This window comes from Crocodylus porosus, unplaced genomic scaffold (assembly GCF_001723895.1).
Source record: "Crocodylus porosus isolate Cpor-Errol unplaced genomic scaffold, CroPor_comp1, whole genome shotgun sequence".
Taxonomy (NCBI): Eukaryota; Metazoa; Chordata; order Crocodylia; family Crocodylidae; genus Crocodylus; species Crocodylus porosus.
Genome location: NW_017728917.1, coordinates 20,100,654 through 20,114,695, shown reverse-complemented (window position 1 = coordinate 20,114,695; position 14,042 = coordinate 20,100,654). Strand labels below are relative to the sequence as shown.

At 48.7% G+C, this 14,042-nt stretch overlaps 1 long non-coding RNA gene across 1 annotated transcript; it reads right to left on the bottom strand.

Annotated features, from left to right (window-relative positions):
• Positions 1 to 1,253: 1,253 nt before the first annotated feature.
• LOC109311455 lies at positions 1,254 to 13,126 on the bottom strand. Its single transcript, XR_002101507.1, has 3 exons — positions 13,040 to 13,126; positions 8,904 to 8,909; positions 1,254 to 1,265 (listed from the first exon to the last, which is right to left on the bottom strand). It is a non-coding gene; the product is annotated as an uncharacterized LOC109311455 (long non-coding RNA).
• Positions 13,127 to 14,042: the final 916 nt, after the last annotated feature.

Below are 14,042 nucleotides of genomic sequence, written 5' to 3'. Positions count from 1 at the left end.
ATTAAATCCACCATTACACAATTTTTCCCACGTATCCCCCAGAGATGTCTTGTGTACCCCCAGGGGTATGCATACCACAGTTTGGGAACCCCTGTGCTAGAGAAAGGGAGATGCTGTAAGGGCCCTGGGCTGTGTGGAGGGGGTTGTTGGCATAGGGAATGCAGCCTCCTGTGCAGTGGCTCTGCATCAACCTTGTTCTCAGAGTTGAGTGTTTGGCCCTGGCCTGTAGGAACTGCATCTGGAGTCCTAGCTCTCTAAAGGCTATCTGAAACTGCTTTGGAGATATCCCTGTTTCAATCCCCTGATTTGGGGCATGGTAGTAATGGCATTTAAGTAAATTCAAGACCTAAACAGGTTAAGCTCTGGCATGTGCAGAGGGCAGCAGAGTGAGACAGGCACATAATGTGTGTGCAACAAAACCCCCTTCCCCTTGGGTGTGACTAGCACAGTCCATGCCCAGAGCTCCTGGGAGACTTCCAGGGCCTTTAATGTTTTGGGAAGAAGTTTCTGTCTCTTTATTCAGTACTGTGGGAAGCAAGGCCCTCCCACCGTGCAGGCCCCAGGGCAGCCTGGCTCTTGTGTCCCTTGGCCCACACCCTCGACCCCTTCCAGCCCAGCTGGATCCCTGCTTGTGGCAGAACCTTGCTGTTCTGGGCTCAGCCTCTCCAGAGCGTGGCCTCACAATCCTGCTGACTTGCGAGTTGTGTATTTGGCACGAGCAATGTTGACATTCTCTTCAGGCCGCCTTCACATGTTCCCGCAGTTGTATAATAGTTCAAGTGGGGATATGGGCCCGCCCAGCTATCTCCTTCTATCCACCGGAGAGACTCCAAGGGAGCAGGCCCCTGATCCTTCAGTAGCTGCTCCTTGGTAGCTCTGTCTTGGGCAAAAGGTTTAACAAAAGATAAATGAAGCCCAAGCCCACTCTGTCTGTGACCCCTTTTGGGTGCCCTGATGGGAAAGTACCGGCATCTCCTGTGCCATCTGGTCATTCCCTTTGCCCTCTTCTTTGCATCTGGCACTGCCTTTCTGCCAGGGCATCTATGACAGCAGAGCCACCTGCCGTGCGAGATGCCATGGGGAGCTAACCTTTCCCAGATTCTCACTGGCCTTCATGGACCACTGGGCATACACATTAGGGATTTGCAGGGAATGGCATCTGTGTCACCAGTCACAATGTTGCCAGAGCCTCACACTGTGCCTTTGTCTGGAAAGGTTGCATAAACACTGGCTCCCTTGTCCTTGATGCTTTCTGGCTCCTTGGCCTCCATGGCTCTGTCCTCTTAGTTCTCTTTCCACTTTGGCTGTTCTTCCATGGTCTCCTTTGGCAGATCAGGGCTAGCCCATCATATGGACAAATGGGGCAGTTGCCCAAGGGAGCAGATTTGGATGGGTGGTGTTTCTACAATGATGAGTGCCCAGGTTGGCCCTGGTCAGCTGGGTGGGCCTGGGAGAAGAGAGGGCACAATTTAGCTTGGCCAGCACTGCGGCAGGCTTTCCTCCCTCTCCCTCTACTCTTTACCTGTGGGTGGTGTTATTGCCTTGGGCGGTGTTATCTCTTGCATGGCTATTGCAATCAGCTTTTTGCTGATAATGCACACATCCATCTCCTCCCACCTGCCTGGCCTACTGCCAGGCAGTACCTGTCTCTCACTGACAGTGATCTTGGGACACTGCAGGTGATGTGTCAGCTCGTTGTGGAGCTTTGCTATTCCTGTCATCACCACCTCCTATCCTAGCGTGTTGACTTGTAACATGGGGTGCTCTGTTACTCCTCTTCCTCACATATCCACCATGCTCTGCCAAACCACGTTCCTGTAATAAAAATGCTGATCAACTTTCCCTGTATTGCATGGGTGTTGCTTTTTCCATTTGATAAGGATGGTTTGTCTCTCACTGGTGGTTTTCCATCATCTCCATCCACATCACAAACACTAACAAACAATCCCATGGGAGACATGCATTATCCCCATTTCATGAGGGGGCAAAAATGAGATTTGGAGAGACATGATGTAGCTTAGGTAGCCAGAAAGCAATAGAGCCTGGAATAAAATGAGATCTTAGCAGTCTCACATCAGACCAATATTTACTCAACTTCAGCCGTTCCCTAGAGTGCAGTGTAGTACGGCTATGCGAAACAGCACCCTTTCATTTAGACTTCCATTTCATTGTTTGGACAGGACAGCGTTTCATTTCGAGTTTCATTTCATTTCATTTTGAAACCACTGTTCCATTTTGTTTTGCCAAAACTGTTTCATTGTTTCGATGCTGTTTCTACATTTCATCCGTAGGCTATAATGTAGAAGCACAAAACTGCGTGTGTTAAGGGGCAGCTGTTTTTCTGTCTCTCCCCCAGAGCACTGGGATTGGAAGGGACCTCAGGGAAGGATCACAGTCACTGGCCAGCTAAACAGTCAATATGAGAGCAGTCCTTCCCCCCTCTTCCTCCTCCCTCTCCTTACTTTGCTTCCCTGCAAGCAAACAAAGCTTCAAAACTTGAAACTTTTGAAATGTTTCAAGTGCCCTCATTCTGTTTTGAGGCTGTTTTGAAGCCTTTTGTGTCATTTTGATTTCACTGTTTTGAGCTCAAAATGAGTTGAAACAGTGTCGAAATGAAACACCTGGTGAAATTTCACGTAGCCCTACAGCGCAGCACACTGGCTGCAGATGTCTGTGACCTCGTCCCACTCTGCGTGTGATTTTGGGCGCTTTGGGAGCCCTGGAACATGAGGGCTGAAGCCAGAGGAGGAGTTTGACTCTCTCAGACTGCAGCATGTTTCTGTCGCTCATTTGCTTGCTGGATTTCCCCTGCCCTCAGCCAGGCTGTGTGTGTTCTGGCGGGACACCCATTACTTCATACAGTATCTGAATGTTCTGAGCTGGCTTTGATTCTCCGAAATGGCACAGTGTAAAAACAAAACAATTCACGCCCAGGAGGAAACTGTAGATCATTGCATGGTAACGGGTGCGGCCTTAAAAGGCGACTAGACCACTGCAACCCCTTTTCTGTAAGGCAGGCACAGCAGTTAGCAGTGCTTTGCATTGTTCTCTGGAGGCCGTTTCTTTCAGAGGCTTTGAATCCTGCCTAGGGTCTACAGCTGTGGAGTAGGGGCACCAGAATCACTATCCATCTACAGCCTTCCCTGAGCAAATGCATTCTTTGCAAGCCAGCCCTTCTCTGGTACATGATAAGGAAGGTGTGTTTGTGAGTGATGAGATACAGTGGCTTTGCAATGCAGTGGCCTGTTTTCAGCTTGGGTTGAGTGTGTGCTCAGGATGGGAGAAGTCACTTGATGAGCCTCTTGTTCTTTGAGACTTTCCTGCCTGGCTTTCAGGGCTGAAATCTACAGTGGCTGTGACTGTTAAGCAGCAATTTCTCTGGCGATGCAAGTGAAGCCACCACACAGGCAGACTAGTGGGAACATCAAGGCTCTGTTCCCAGGCATTCATGATGGAAACAGGAAATCTGTTTGTCTTTTCTTGACTAGAGTCAGGGAGGTCTTTTGGCCAATGTTCCTCCAGCATCTGGCTGTGTCTTTCCAATGTGTTTTAATCTCAGGAAGATGACCAGGAAAGGAGCAGTGGCTGTTGGAGAGTCCAGCTGCTGTACCAGGGATGCCAGGCGTTTATATGCACATCAGATTGCCTGGACTGTGGGACAGGCCAGGGGCCCTCTCTAAGGAGATCTAGGGACACCTGAACAGCTGCTCCTTGGGTAGGGATTCTTACTTGGAACTGGAAAACCTATTAGGTTAGGTACAGAAGTTACACATAAACCAGTTTAAATGATCAGAAACTAGTTTACATGTGTAACAGAAAAGAAGCTCAGTGCACATAAACCAGTTCCAAAATGGTAGAAACTAATTCAAGATAAACCTGGTTGAATGTAGACTTAACTGATTTGGGTCAAACTGGTTTATGAAACTTCTGTCCCAAACCCCCTCCTGGTTCAAGTTAAATCAGTCTCGCAGCATGCTTTCCAGCCCAGGGCTGTGCTATGCTATCTGCTCCAGAGAGCAGGGCTGGCCCTTGCCCCTCTGCTCCCTAGCTGGCTCATGGGATGGGGGGGATCAAGGCTGGCTAGGGATGTAGCCCAGTCTACAGAGGTGGGGGGCTGCCCCCCCCAGGCAAACCTCATCTGGGGTCTGGGACCGGGGGGGAGGGGGGGGTTAAACTTCCCTTCCCCCACTCAAACTTACTGCTGGCAGCAACTGTGGACTACAAATTCCAGAGGCATCTGGAAGCAGGGAGAGGAAGTTATGAGCAACCCTGCAGAGTCCTGCTGTTGTAATTCTGGTCTGCAAATCCCAGAAACCTTGGGGGCAGCAGGAAGTGGAAGCAAACACACAGCCAGAGAACTGTGCTCTAGCGCTCCCTGGTTTCTGGCCTGAGCCACTGTAGGCATGTGACTGCATTTCCTGAGTCAAAGGTAAATGTCTGTTCAGTTCTGTTTCATTTTAATGTGTGCAGTTTAGGCTAACCTGCAAAGACTGAATCAATTCAGCCTCGGGCTTTTTGACTGTCTGTACCTAGCCTTAGTGCTCAACATAATGAGCTCTGGAGCAGGTCTGAAAGCTGCCTGTTTCTCTCAGCCCTTGCAATGGATAAAGTTCGGAGGGAGCCTGTCTCCCCATACTTAAATGGCTTGCTGTAAGCTAGCAGCAGCTCTGCTGCTGGATGTGCCAATGGGCTGCTCTGCTGCTGACAGTGAAAGGCGAAAGTCCCCAGGCCCCTCGCTTGGAGATGTTACTGCTTCTGGAGTAGAAATTTATTAATTCAATTCCACTGGTACATTTCCTTTGTTAAGCTGCTTGGTGGGGAACAAAGAAAGATTGAATATGTGAGGCTGGAGCTATGGAGAGAGTAGGAAACTGGAGGGGAGAGGAGGGATTATGATTCAGACCTGTGCAAGTGGTGGACCAGAGCTGCTACAGGCCCTTTCCAAAGCTGGGCTGGCAAGCGGCTTTTTACGCTGGTCAGACTTGCTTCTCTGAAAATGTCCGGTCAGGACAGCCAAAGTATAGAGACCTGGCACCTAAAACACCAGGAACTTGAAGCAAATATTCCCAAGACAGCTGTAAGCCCATTGCTGCCTCTTTCCTCTGTGCACACAGAGGCACTCGCTTCCACTTCCATGCCTGCCTATGCACCCTACCTTCCCTCCCAGCCCCCAAGCAACCCAAATATCTCTAGATGGATGTATACTCATCTTGGGTCTCCCTTGGGCTTTTGTCTTCTGCAGAATGTGGACCATAATAGTTAAAATGACGACTACCTCAGGGTGACTGAATGATCTGGGACTAGCTACCCAGATCAAGGACAACAAGAAGTCCTTTTTTAAATACATAGGCGGTAAAAAGAAGGTACTAGGTAATGTGGGACCTCTGCAAGACATGCTAGGAAATCTGGTAGTCACACCAGACAACAAAGCTAACCTATTTAACAGTTTCTTTGCCTCCATTTTCCTGTGCAGGGACCGGATCAGCCCCCATACCGGGACCCCTGCAGGCCCCAGGGGATGTGCACCTAGGCCAAGGGTCAGTGAGGATCTAGTCAGGGAACTTCTGGTAGGGCTGGACATGTTGAAATCAGCTGGTCTGGACGATCTCCACCCCAGAGTGCTGAGGGAATTAGCTGCGATCATTGCAGGACCCCTGCTATGGCTTTACGAGCACTCGTGGTGCTCTGGTGTGGTGCCAGAGGACTGGAAAAGGGCCACTGTGGTTCCCATTTTCAAAAAAGGGAGGAAGGAGGACCCGGGAAACTATAGGCCAATTAGTCTTACCTCGATCCTGGGGAAGCTTTTTGAGAGAATTATCATAGTGCATGTCCACAAGGGGCCAGCGGGGGAGGTTATGCTTAGGGGCAACAAACACGGGTTCATTAGAGGCAAGTCCTGTCAGACCAACCCGGTGGCCTTCTATGACTAGGTCACAAAATCCTTAGACACAGGGGTAGCAGTGGACGTAGTCTTTCTGGACTTTGGGAAGGCCCTCGACACCGTCTCTCACCCCATTCTCATTAAAAAACTAGGGGACTGTGGCATCGACACCTACGCAGTCAGATGGATCGCCAGCTGGCTGGAGGGCCGCGCCCAGAGAGTGGTGGTGGACGGGTCATTTTCGACCTGGAGGGATGTGGGCAGTGGGGTCCCCCAGGGCTCGGTCCTCGGGCCCGCACTGTTCAACATCTTCATCAGTGACTTGGACGAGGGGGTAAAAAGCACCCTGTTCAAATTTGCTGATGACATGAAGATGTGGGGGGACGTGGGCACACTAGAAGGGAGGAATAGGCTACAATTGGACCTAGACAGGTTACAGGGGTGGGCGGATGAGAATAGGATGGGATTCAACACAGACAAGTGCAAAGTGATGCACCTGGGGAGGAACAACCGGCACCATACCTGCAGGTTGGGGAACTCCCCTCTTGTCAGCACGGAGGCGGAAAGGGATCTTGGAGTTATCATTGATGCCAAAATGAACATGGGCCGGCAGTGTGGGGATGCAGTCAGGAAGGCCAACCGTACCTTGTCATGCATCCACAGATGCATCTCGAGCAGGTCCAAGGAGGTGATCCTCCCCCTCTATGCGGCACTGGTCAGGCCGCAGCTGGAGTACTGCGTCCAGTTCTGGGCGCCGCACTTCAGGAGGGATGTGGATAGCGTGGAGAGGGTCCAGAGGAGGTCACTCACATGATCAGGGGGCAGCAGGGCAGGCCCTCAGAGGAGAGGCTACGGGACCTGAACCTGTTCAGCCTCCACAAGAGAAGGCTGAGGGGGGATCTAGTGGCCTGTTACAAACTAGTCAGAGGGGACCAGCAGGCATTGGGGGAGTCCCTGTTCCCCTGAGCACTACCAGGAGTGACTAGAAATAACGGTCACAAGCTGGCAGAGGGTAGGTTCAGACTGGACATCGGGAGGCGCGACTTCACGGTCAGGGCGGCTAGGGTCTGGAACCAACTTCCAAGAGAAGTGGTGCTGGCTCCTACCCTGGGTCGTTTGACCCCAGTACTCTTTCCTGCCATGGCAGGGGGTCGGACTTGATGATCTGCTCAGATCCCTTCCAACCCTACCAACTATGAAACTATCTACTTAGGGTTGTCCCAGAGCTTAGAGCAAAGAGGGCATCTGTACTCCTTCAGGGCAAGAAGTTGTGTTGCAGTGGTGGTGATCTCATGAAAAGAAGGGAATAAATGAACCAGGTACTTAATGAAGCAGAAAGCCATTTGTACTTGGCACTGACAACCGGCAGGTCATGAGGATAGAAGACTGGGTCAGAGGTCTGTGATAATGCTCTCTTGAATGCTCAAAGTCTGGCTCTGAGCAGAAGCTTCACACCCTTCTACGTGTGACTGGTACCAATGCAATCTCTTACCCTTACTCTGCATCCTGGGAGAGGGAAGGGTCACAGCCACTTCATCCCTCCTTCCTGCAGCCTTGATACTGGAGCTGCTACTTGTTCAGCAGAGAAAAGACCAAATAGTCTGGTTCTGCCCAGTGGCCCTGCTATCCTAGCTCATGGGTCTGTGCTGGGGAAGGGGTCCAACCCTGGGGAGGTGCATGGCAGTTAGGGTGTGGGATCCTCTGTGACTGGGGTGGCAAAGACTTTTTTTTAGCCCTAGGAAATGAAACTGGCCCAAACCACCCTCACCTTGTCTCCTTCCCTCATTGGCTTTTTCGTTCACCTCAGCATGGCATTGTGGGTAATAAACCTCAAATATCCCTCCAGTGCACTCCCTCCAGGCCAGTGTCCAAATAGCTGATCACTGTGGCTGCAGCACCCCTATGGCTGTGCTCTCACCCTCTCCCAAGAGCAGGCAGAGCATGCTGTTGCTGCTTATCCCAAAGGCCATATTTCTTTGGCAAAGACCGTGCTTAAACAGGGACAATCTTGCTGGCTCCAGCCCTCCTCCCCTTCTGCTACCTGTCCTTGCTTGAGAAACTCCCCAGCTGTTTGCTCTGGGTGGTGGTGTTTTGCTCTTTCAGCAATGTGGCTCTGCTGTCCCCACATGCCTTCTAGTTTGGGAAGGTGCAGCCCTGAGGCTCTTGGCTTCTAGCACTTTTATGGATCCAGTGGTCCCAATATTTGTCTCCCAGATCAAGAGCTGTTGGTTTCAGGTTCTTGTGCTTCCCATGGTGAGGAGTTGCTCTAAAATGGCTGAGCCTTTGTAGCCAGGTATGGAGAACCAGACTGTACTGCATCCACCTGGATATTGGTGTGTCCGTGCCATGCTGGCAAAGGCTCATGCTAGGCTATGTCATTTGGATGGCAGCTGCTCTTGCAAATACGGTTCCCCTGTACCCCCTCTTCTAGGGTGTCCCCTTGGGGTGCCAATGCCTCTATGCTATGTTCATCTGCCCTTGCACTGTGTTGTTCAGTTGCAGAATACTGTGCCTCTGTACGGGCTCGTTCATCGCACAGCAAACTAGCGGACTCCTAACTGCATGTTAATGCATCTTGTGTTGGGCGCATTGTGCCCCACTCCACCCTGATGGTTGCCAGACCTCAGTAACATTGCTCCCCCTTATCACCGCACAAATGCTGTAGTAAACTTACTCGCTAGACTCTGTGATAATCCTATGTTGACAGTGCCCTGGGACATTCCACTTCCCAGCAGCTCGGTTCCCCTCAAGAGGCCCAATATAGTCTGCCTTTTCAAAACTCTTTGACCTTTTCCTTTCTTACTCGATGGCATGAAGAATGGTCAGAATAAGCATGAATCAATCACCACATCATCTCTGACCCTACAATCAGTCAACCAGGATTTAACTGGCCATGCCATTATTGGGTACTTCTCAAGCATTTTCAAACTGGACAGGGTTACTGTGCCTCAAGCCTATACCGATGGGGCCTTTGCAATGACAACAAATGCCCTTGTGGACAAATTCAAACTATGTCCCATACAGTTGACTCCAAGGTTCCCTCTAAGCTGTGTGTGTGTGTGGCTGCACTCACTTTAAAACTTATTAATGCCACGCACCCACCTGGTGAGGAGCTGGGTTGTGGCTTCAAGAGGAGCTGGGCAACGAGCTGAGTGCAGCAGCAGCACCGAGGTTAGCGTGGGACACTTACTGGAGGTAAGCTCAGGCAGCGGTTCCTCCCCAAGACCATATGCTCCTGGAAGCGAAGTGGGGACGGGGGCTGGGCCTGGCACTGGGGAACTGCTCCACTTCCCAGCCCTGGCGCCATGTGCCTCCTTGCTCCCAGAGGCATGGCAAGGCGGGGGCTGGAGCTGGGAAAGTGCTTCACTCCCAGAGGCAATACGGGGACGGGGGCTGAGGTTCCTGGCTTTAAGGGATCAAAATTCTCTGGGAAATCTGGTACCTGCTTGTTGATGTTTCAGGATAAGAGCCTGCTCCACAATAAGTGTTTTTAACTGTCAAACGGAAAGAGTTATATATAATTTTTGGAGATGGCATGGGACAACGGTCACTGAAATAAATAAGAAGCGGATCCTGCATTCGCTATTTTTACACTGCCGATATATGACATACATGGTGCAGTAAAGCTAGAAATGGTACAAGTTAATGATTTTAAAATAAGTTTAGGAAAATACAGCAAATTCTTATTGAAATTCATGTGCATATTTAAATAAAGGGGAGCTGTATCTGAGTGAGATTTGACCTTTGGTTGTTATCTCTCCACCCTCAAAAACAGGCATGTAATAAGTGAAAAATAAAAATAAATGAATACCCAAACCTCTACTCCCTAAAATGCATTTGCTGCAGAAATAAAAGCAAATTTCAAATCAAAAGAAAGGCCAGTGTTTATGGCCAAGGTTCCCTCCAAGCTGCACTCCCAGAGGCCAGGTGGGGGCTGGGGCTGGCACCAGTTTTTTAGCCATTTAGCTATTTTTTTAGCCATTTAGTGGTTTGTCTTTATTGTCACTAGTTTATGCATTTGAATTTAAAAGCATTAAACCAAAAAAAGAAATTGCAAATGGTGGTGTTTTTGTTAGAAACATCCTAAGCTGTGTAATCTTGAGTTTGGGGGTGCTGGTTACAGCTGTGTTGGTTTAAGGGCACAGGCAGACAAGGTGCTTAGGGTAAATTAGTGGTTAGTTGCTTTTCCTGTCATTCTAGGAAGGCCAATATCTCCCCTGCTGCAAGGATCATCTTTATATTCATTTTACAATGTCCACACGTAAGTGTGAAGAGGGTGAATACAGTGGACCAGCTAAGAAGAAATGCTACTCGAGATTCAAAGAAGACTGGTTGAAGGAGATGTTTGAAACTGCCATGCCACATGTGTCTGGTCAGCAGCGCGTAAGTCTTGGAGATATTTTTCAGTATCGTGAAAGCGGGGATGTCCTGTGTACCATCTCCGTGCATGCAGATGCCAATAGCAAATGGACAACCAGAAAAAAATGGGGTGACTGGAAATTAGACTATTTGAAACGCCATTTGACACACAAGGTTCACACAGATTCTGTGATGAAACTATGCAACCAAAGCAGAGGAATCCTGAAAAGTTTATTTTCTGAAACACGTGAGACACGGGAAAATAGGACAGAACTGTGTAAAAGGAAGCGATCAAATGCCGACAAAGTCAAAACGTTAATCTTCTCCTCACAGTGAAGTTAAACTTATCAGTGCTATCAGTGCAGGAAATCCACAGTCACATTGGCAAATATGTTAAAATTCCTGGAAGCTGGAGAAGTAAGAATTATGCATTTGAATTTATTGACTGCATAAATTCTGTAATTCATCAGAAAGCCCTGAATGAAATGCGTACATCGCCATTCCACACTTCGATAGTTGACAAGAGCACAGAAATCTCTGTTAGCAAAATGTTAATACTATATGTAAAATTCTGAACTATGGACGATTTCATTCATCAGACAAGGTTTGCTGGAATTTTAAAACTGACAAGTTGTGATAGCTCTGCTATTGTAGTGGCAATTAGGCAATTTTATGTTGACAGCAATTTAGATATGCAAAAGATGGTAATGTTCACCTCCAATGGTGCTTCAGTAATGCTTGGAAAGTGCAATGCTGTGACTGCAGTACTTCCCCAGTCTATTCCACATCTTCTTGAGCAGCACTGCGTGGCACACTGGGAAGACTTGGGGATTGATGATGCTTGGAAAGACGTACCTTTGATGAGGTACGGACCATATACAGACTTTTTAGTAGGTCTTCTGTAAAAAATATATATATATATATCTCTCTCTCTCTAAACTTGAAGAGCTATCTAAGGCTGCTGGGTGTGAAACAGTTTCATTTAGGCCACTGAAGGTCAGATGGCTCTCTAGACATTTTGCTGTTAGTGCCTTGATGAAGAATTATACTGTGTTGATGGACTACTGTGCACAAGGAGTGGCTGAAAACAACGACCCAATTCACAAATACTGCTTGGACAAACTGCAGAAACCGGAGTATCATGTTGAACTGACCATACTAAATGATGTCTTAGGTGAACTGGCTGAATTGTGCAGAATGCTTCAACAAAGTTCACTAATAACAGTAGAAACATTTCAGTTTGCAAAGCTAGAAATGCCAAAGTTCATTCCCAGTATCTTGGTGAGACTGTACATTTTTCTGAAGATGTTCAAACCTTGCTGTCATCATTTGAATCACCTGTTGACACTACATCAGTTATTCAATTCATTGGGCATATATGTGAATACATGGACAACAGATTTCCAGAAGGCGAGTTGAAAGAATGATCAATTTTCAATAAGGATCCTTCTTCCTCTTCATCAAACAGGAATGATTTCTCTTTTGGGCATGAGGAGCTGAAAAACTTGGCAACAAGATATAGCACCTTGCTAAACAAATCTGTAGGAACTTCTAAGAAGAACCTATGCAAACAATATGTGGATTTTAAATTAACTGTTAGTGAGAAGATGAAAACTGGGGCAATAAAGACCTTTGAAGACATGGTCACCTACTTACTATAACAGGAACAATTTAATGAAGTGTCATTACTTGTTGACATCTGTGCCACTTTCCAGGCATCTAGTGCAGATTGAGAGAGAGGGTTTAGCCTCATGAATGCAATAAAAATGAAGTCTAGAAATCGTTTAGAAGTTGGTAATCTGGACAAGCCGATGCAAATTAAACTTCATTTAGCATCAGGAAAAACTGTTAACCTGGACACTGTATATTCTGTTTGGAAAACAGAAAAAAGTAGACGGGAGTCACTTTGGTGAATAAAGGTTATAGTATCATCTTTTGTTGTTGTACTGTTGGGGTAGAACAAAGTGGTGCACGCTGAAAGGGGGAGGCAGGACCGATTCAGGAATGGACCGAAGCGGCGTGCTCACGGACCCCTACACTTTAGAGGGAACATTAGTTGACATTAGTTGACTCGTGTCCATTTACTGTGCTACTTGCTGTGGCAAGGAGCCCACGGTTCATCAGACAGCAGCACTGTCATATCACCCCCCTCAGCTCTCCTGGGGCTCTGCAGCTGTCTGAGAGCAGACCTCTCTTCATCTCCTGTCCGTCACCCCTTCCTGCTGCTCTGGTCCCCTCCCCTGCTGCCATCTTTACCTCCTGGATCCATGCCTTGGACCTACTCAGCTTTTGTTCCTTGACTCAACTCCTCACTCTCTGCAACTGGAGGTTGCTCATCACATTTCCTCCCTTCCCTACCCAGGTACCACCTCCTGACTCCACCTTCTCGTACTGTTGTCTTGCGATGCCCTGGTAACCCTCAGATTTTTGTCTGCAAATTCTGTGCTGTCTCACTCTACCCTCAGTCAGCTGCCCTGATTGTATTTTGTTCCCTGTTTCTGGAAGGTTTTGTCCCCACTTCTCCACCATGTTTCCTGACATGACCTACCTCATCTCCCTGGCTGCATCTTCACTGTAAAACCTGGCATTGCTGATGACTCCCCTATCACCCACACTCATGCATGCACATGCAACCTTCTCACTAGAGCTGGGGAAGGCAACCCTCGATACGGGTCCCAGATTATGGCATGTGAAGGCATTTTGCTTGGCATATGTGCGTTAGGGTGGATGGTGGGGAGGGGGCCAGGGCTGCGCTGCCCAAACAAAGACTGGGGCCCATGTGACTTCCTTGCTCTCTACCCCTGGCACATCAACATCTTACAAGTTGAGGTTGCAGGTGTTTTTGGCACTTGGCCCAAAAACGTTGCCGACCCCTGCACTAGAGTTCAGGATGCTTTAAACCAGGTGAGCTGGCCTGCCTGGGGCATGAGTTGGAGTTTGGGAGCTGATGTCACTTGGGCTGGTAACCACCTCACTGGGCTGCAAGGGTAGAAGCCATACCCTGTGATGGCTGATCATCCTCCGCTCCCTCCCTCAACTCCCTTGTGAACCCAGAACAGCTCACTGGAAAAGGATGGCAGGGCACTGAACTGTGGGGTACGTTCCCTGATGACCTAGTGAGACCTAGCCCAGAACAGTGTGGTTGGATACAGTACCTTGCTTAGGGCTTTGTGGTGCAGATGTTCATGCATGGGCTAAGCTAAGCCAGCTGGTCTGACTCTGTGAAATGGTGCTTTGTCTGCCTCTTGCCTCTTTTACTCTCCCCTGCCACTCAGTCCTTGTAGCTCCCTCTGCCTCTGATGTGCCCCAGGAAGCATTCCGTGCTTGCAGGAATACAAACCTCCTTCAAAGCAAATTTTCTTGTATCTATGCTTAATGGAACATGATTGCAATATTTCCAGGGCCTGCTTGACTGGCTGCTATTTGCATCTAATTTGCATGCTAATTGCATAGTAATCAGAGGAGTTACATGCCATTAAAATGCTCCCGAGGTTAGGAAAACAATGTGCAAATTATGAGAAACAGCTGAATAGAGGAGCTGGAGAATGGCTGACAAGCTCCTGCAGCATTTCTCCCCGGATTTCTTTTCCGTTCTGTTGGCTAATCCCAGCAGCCCTCAATAGCTCTGCTGGAGCTATGGGCCTGCCTCAGACGCACTATTATACACCCTGCTGCTTCTGCCCTGTGCATCAGGCAGGCACTGGGGGACTGGTTCCCGGCTTGGCATGGAAGTTCCCTTTGTCTTTCACCCTAGCAGTAATGGAAATCAGGCTGGAAGTGGATAACAAGGAGCCTGGATCTA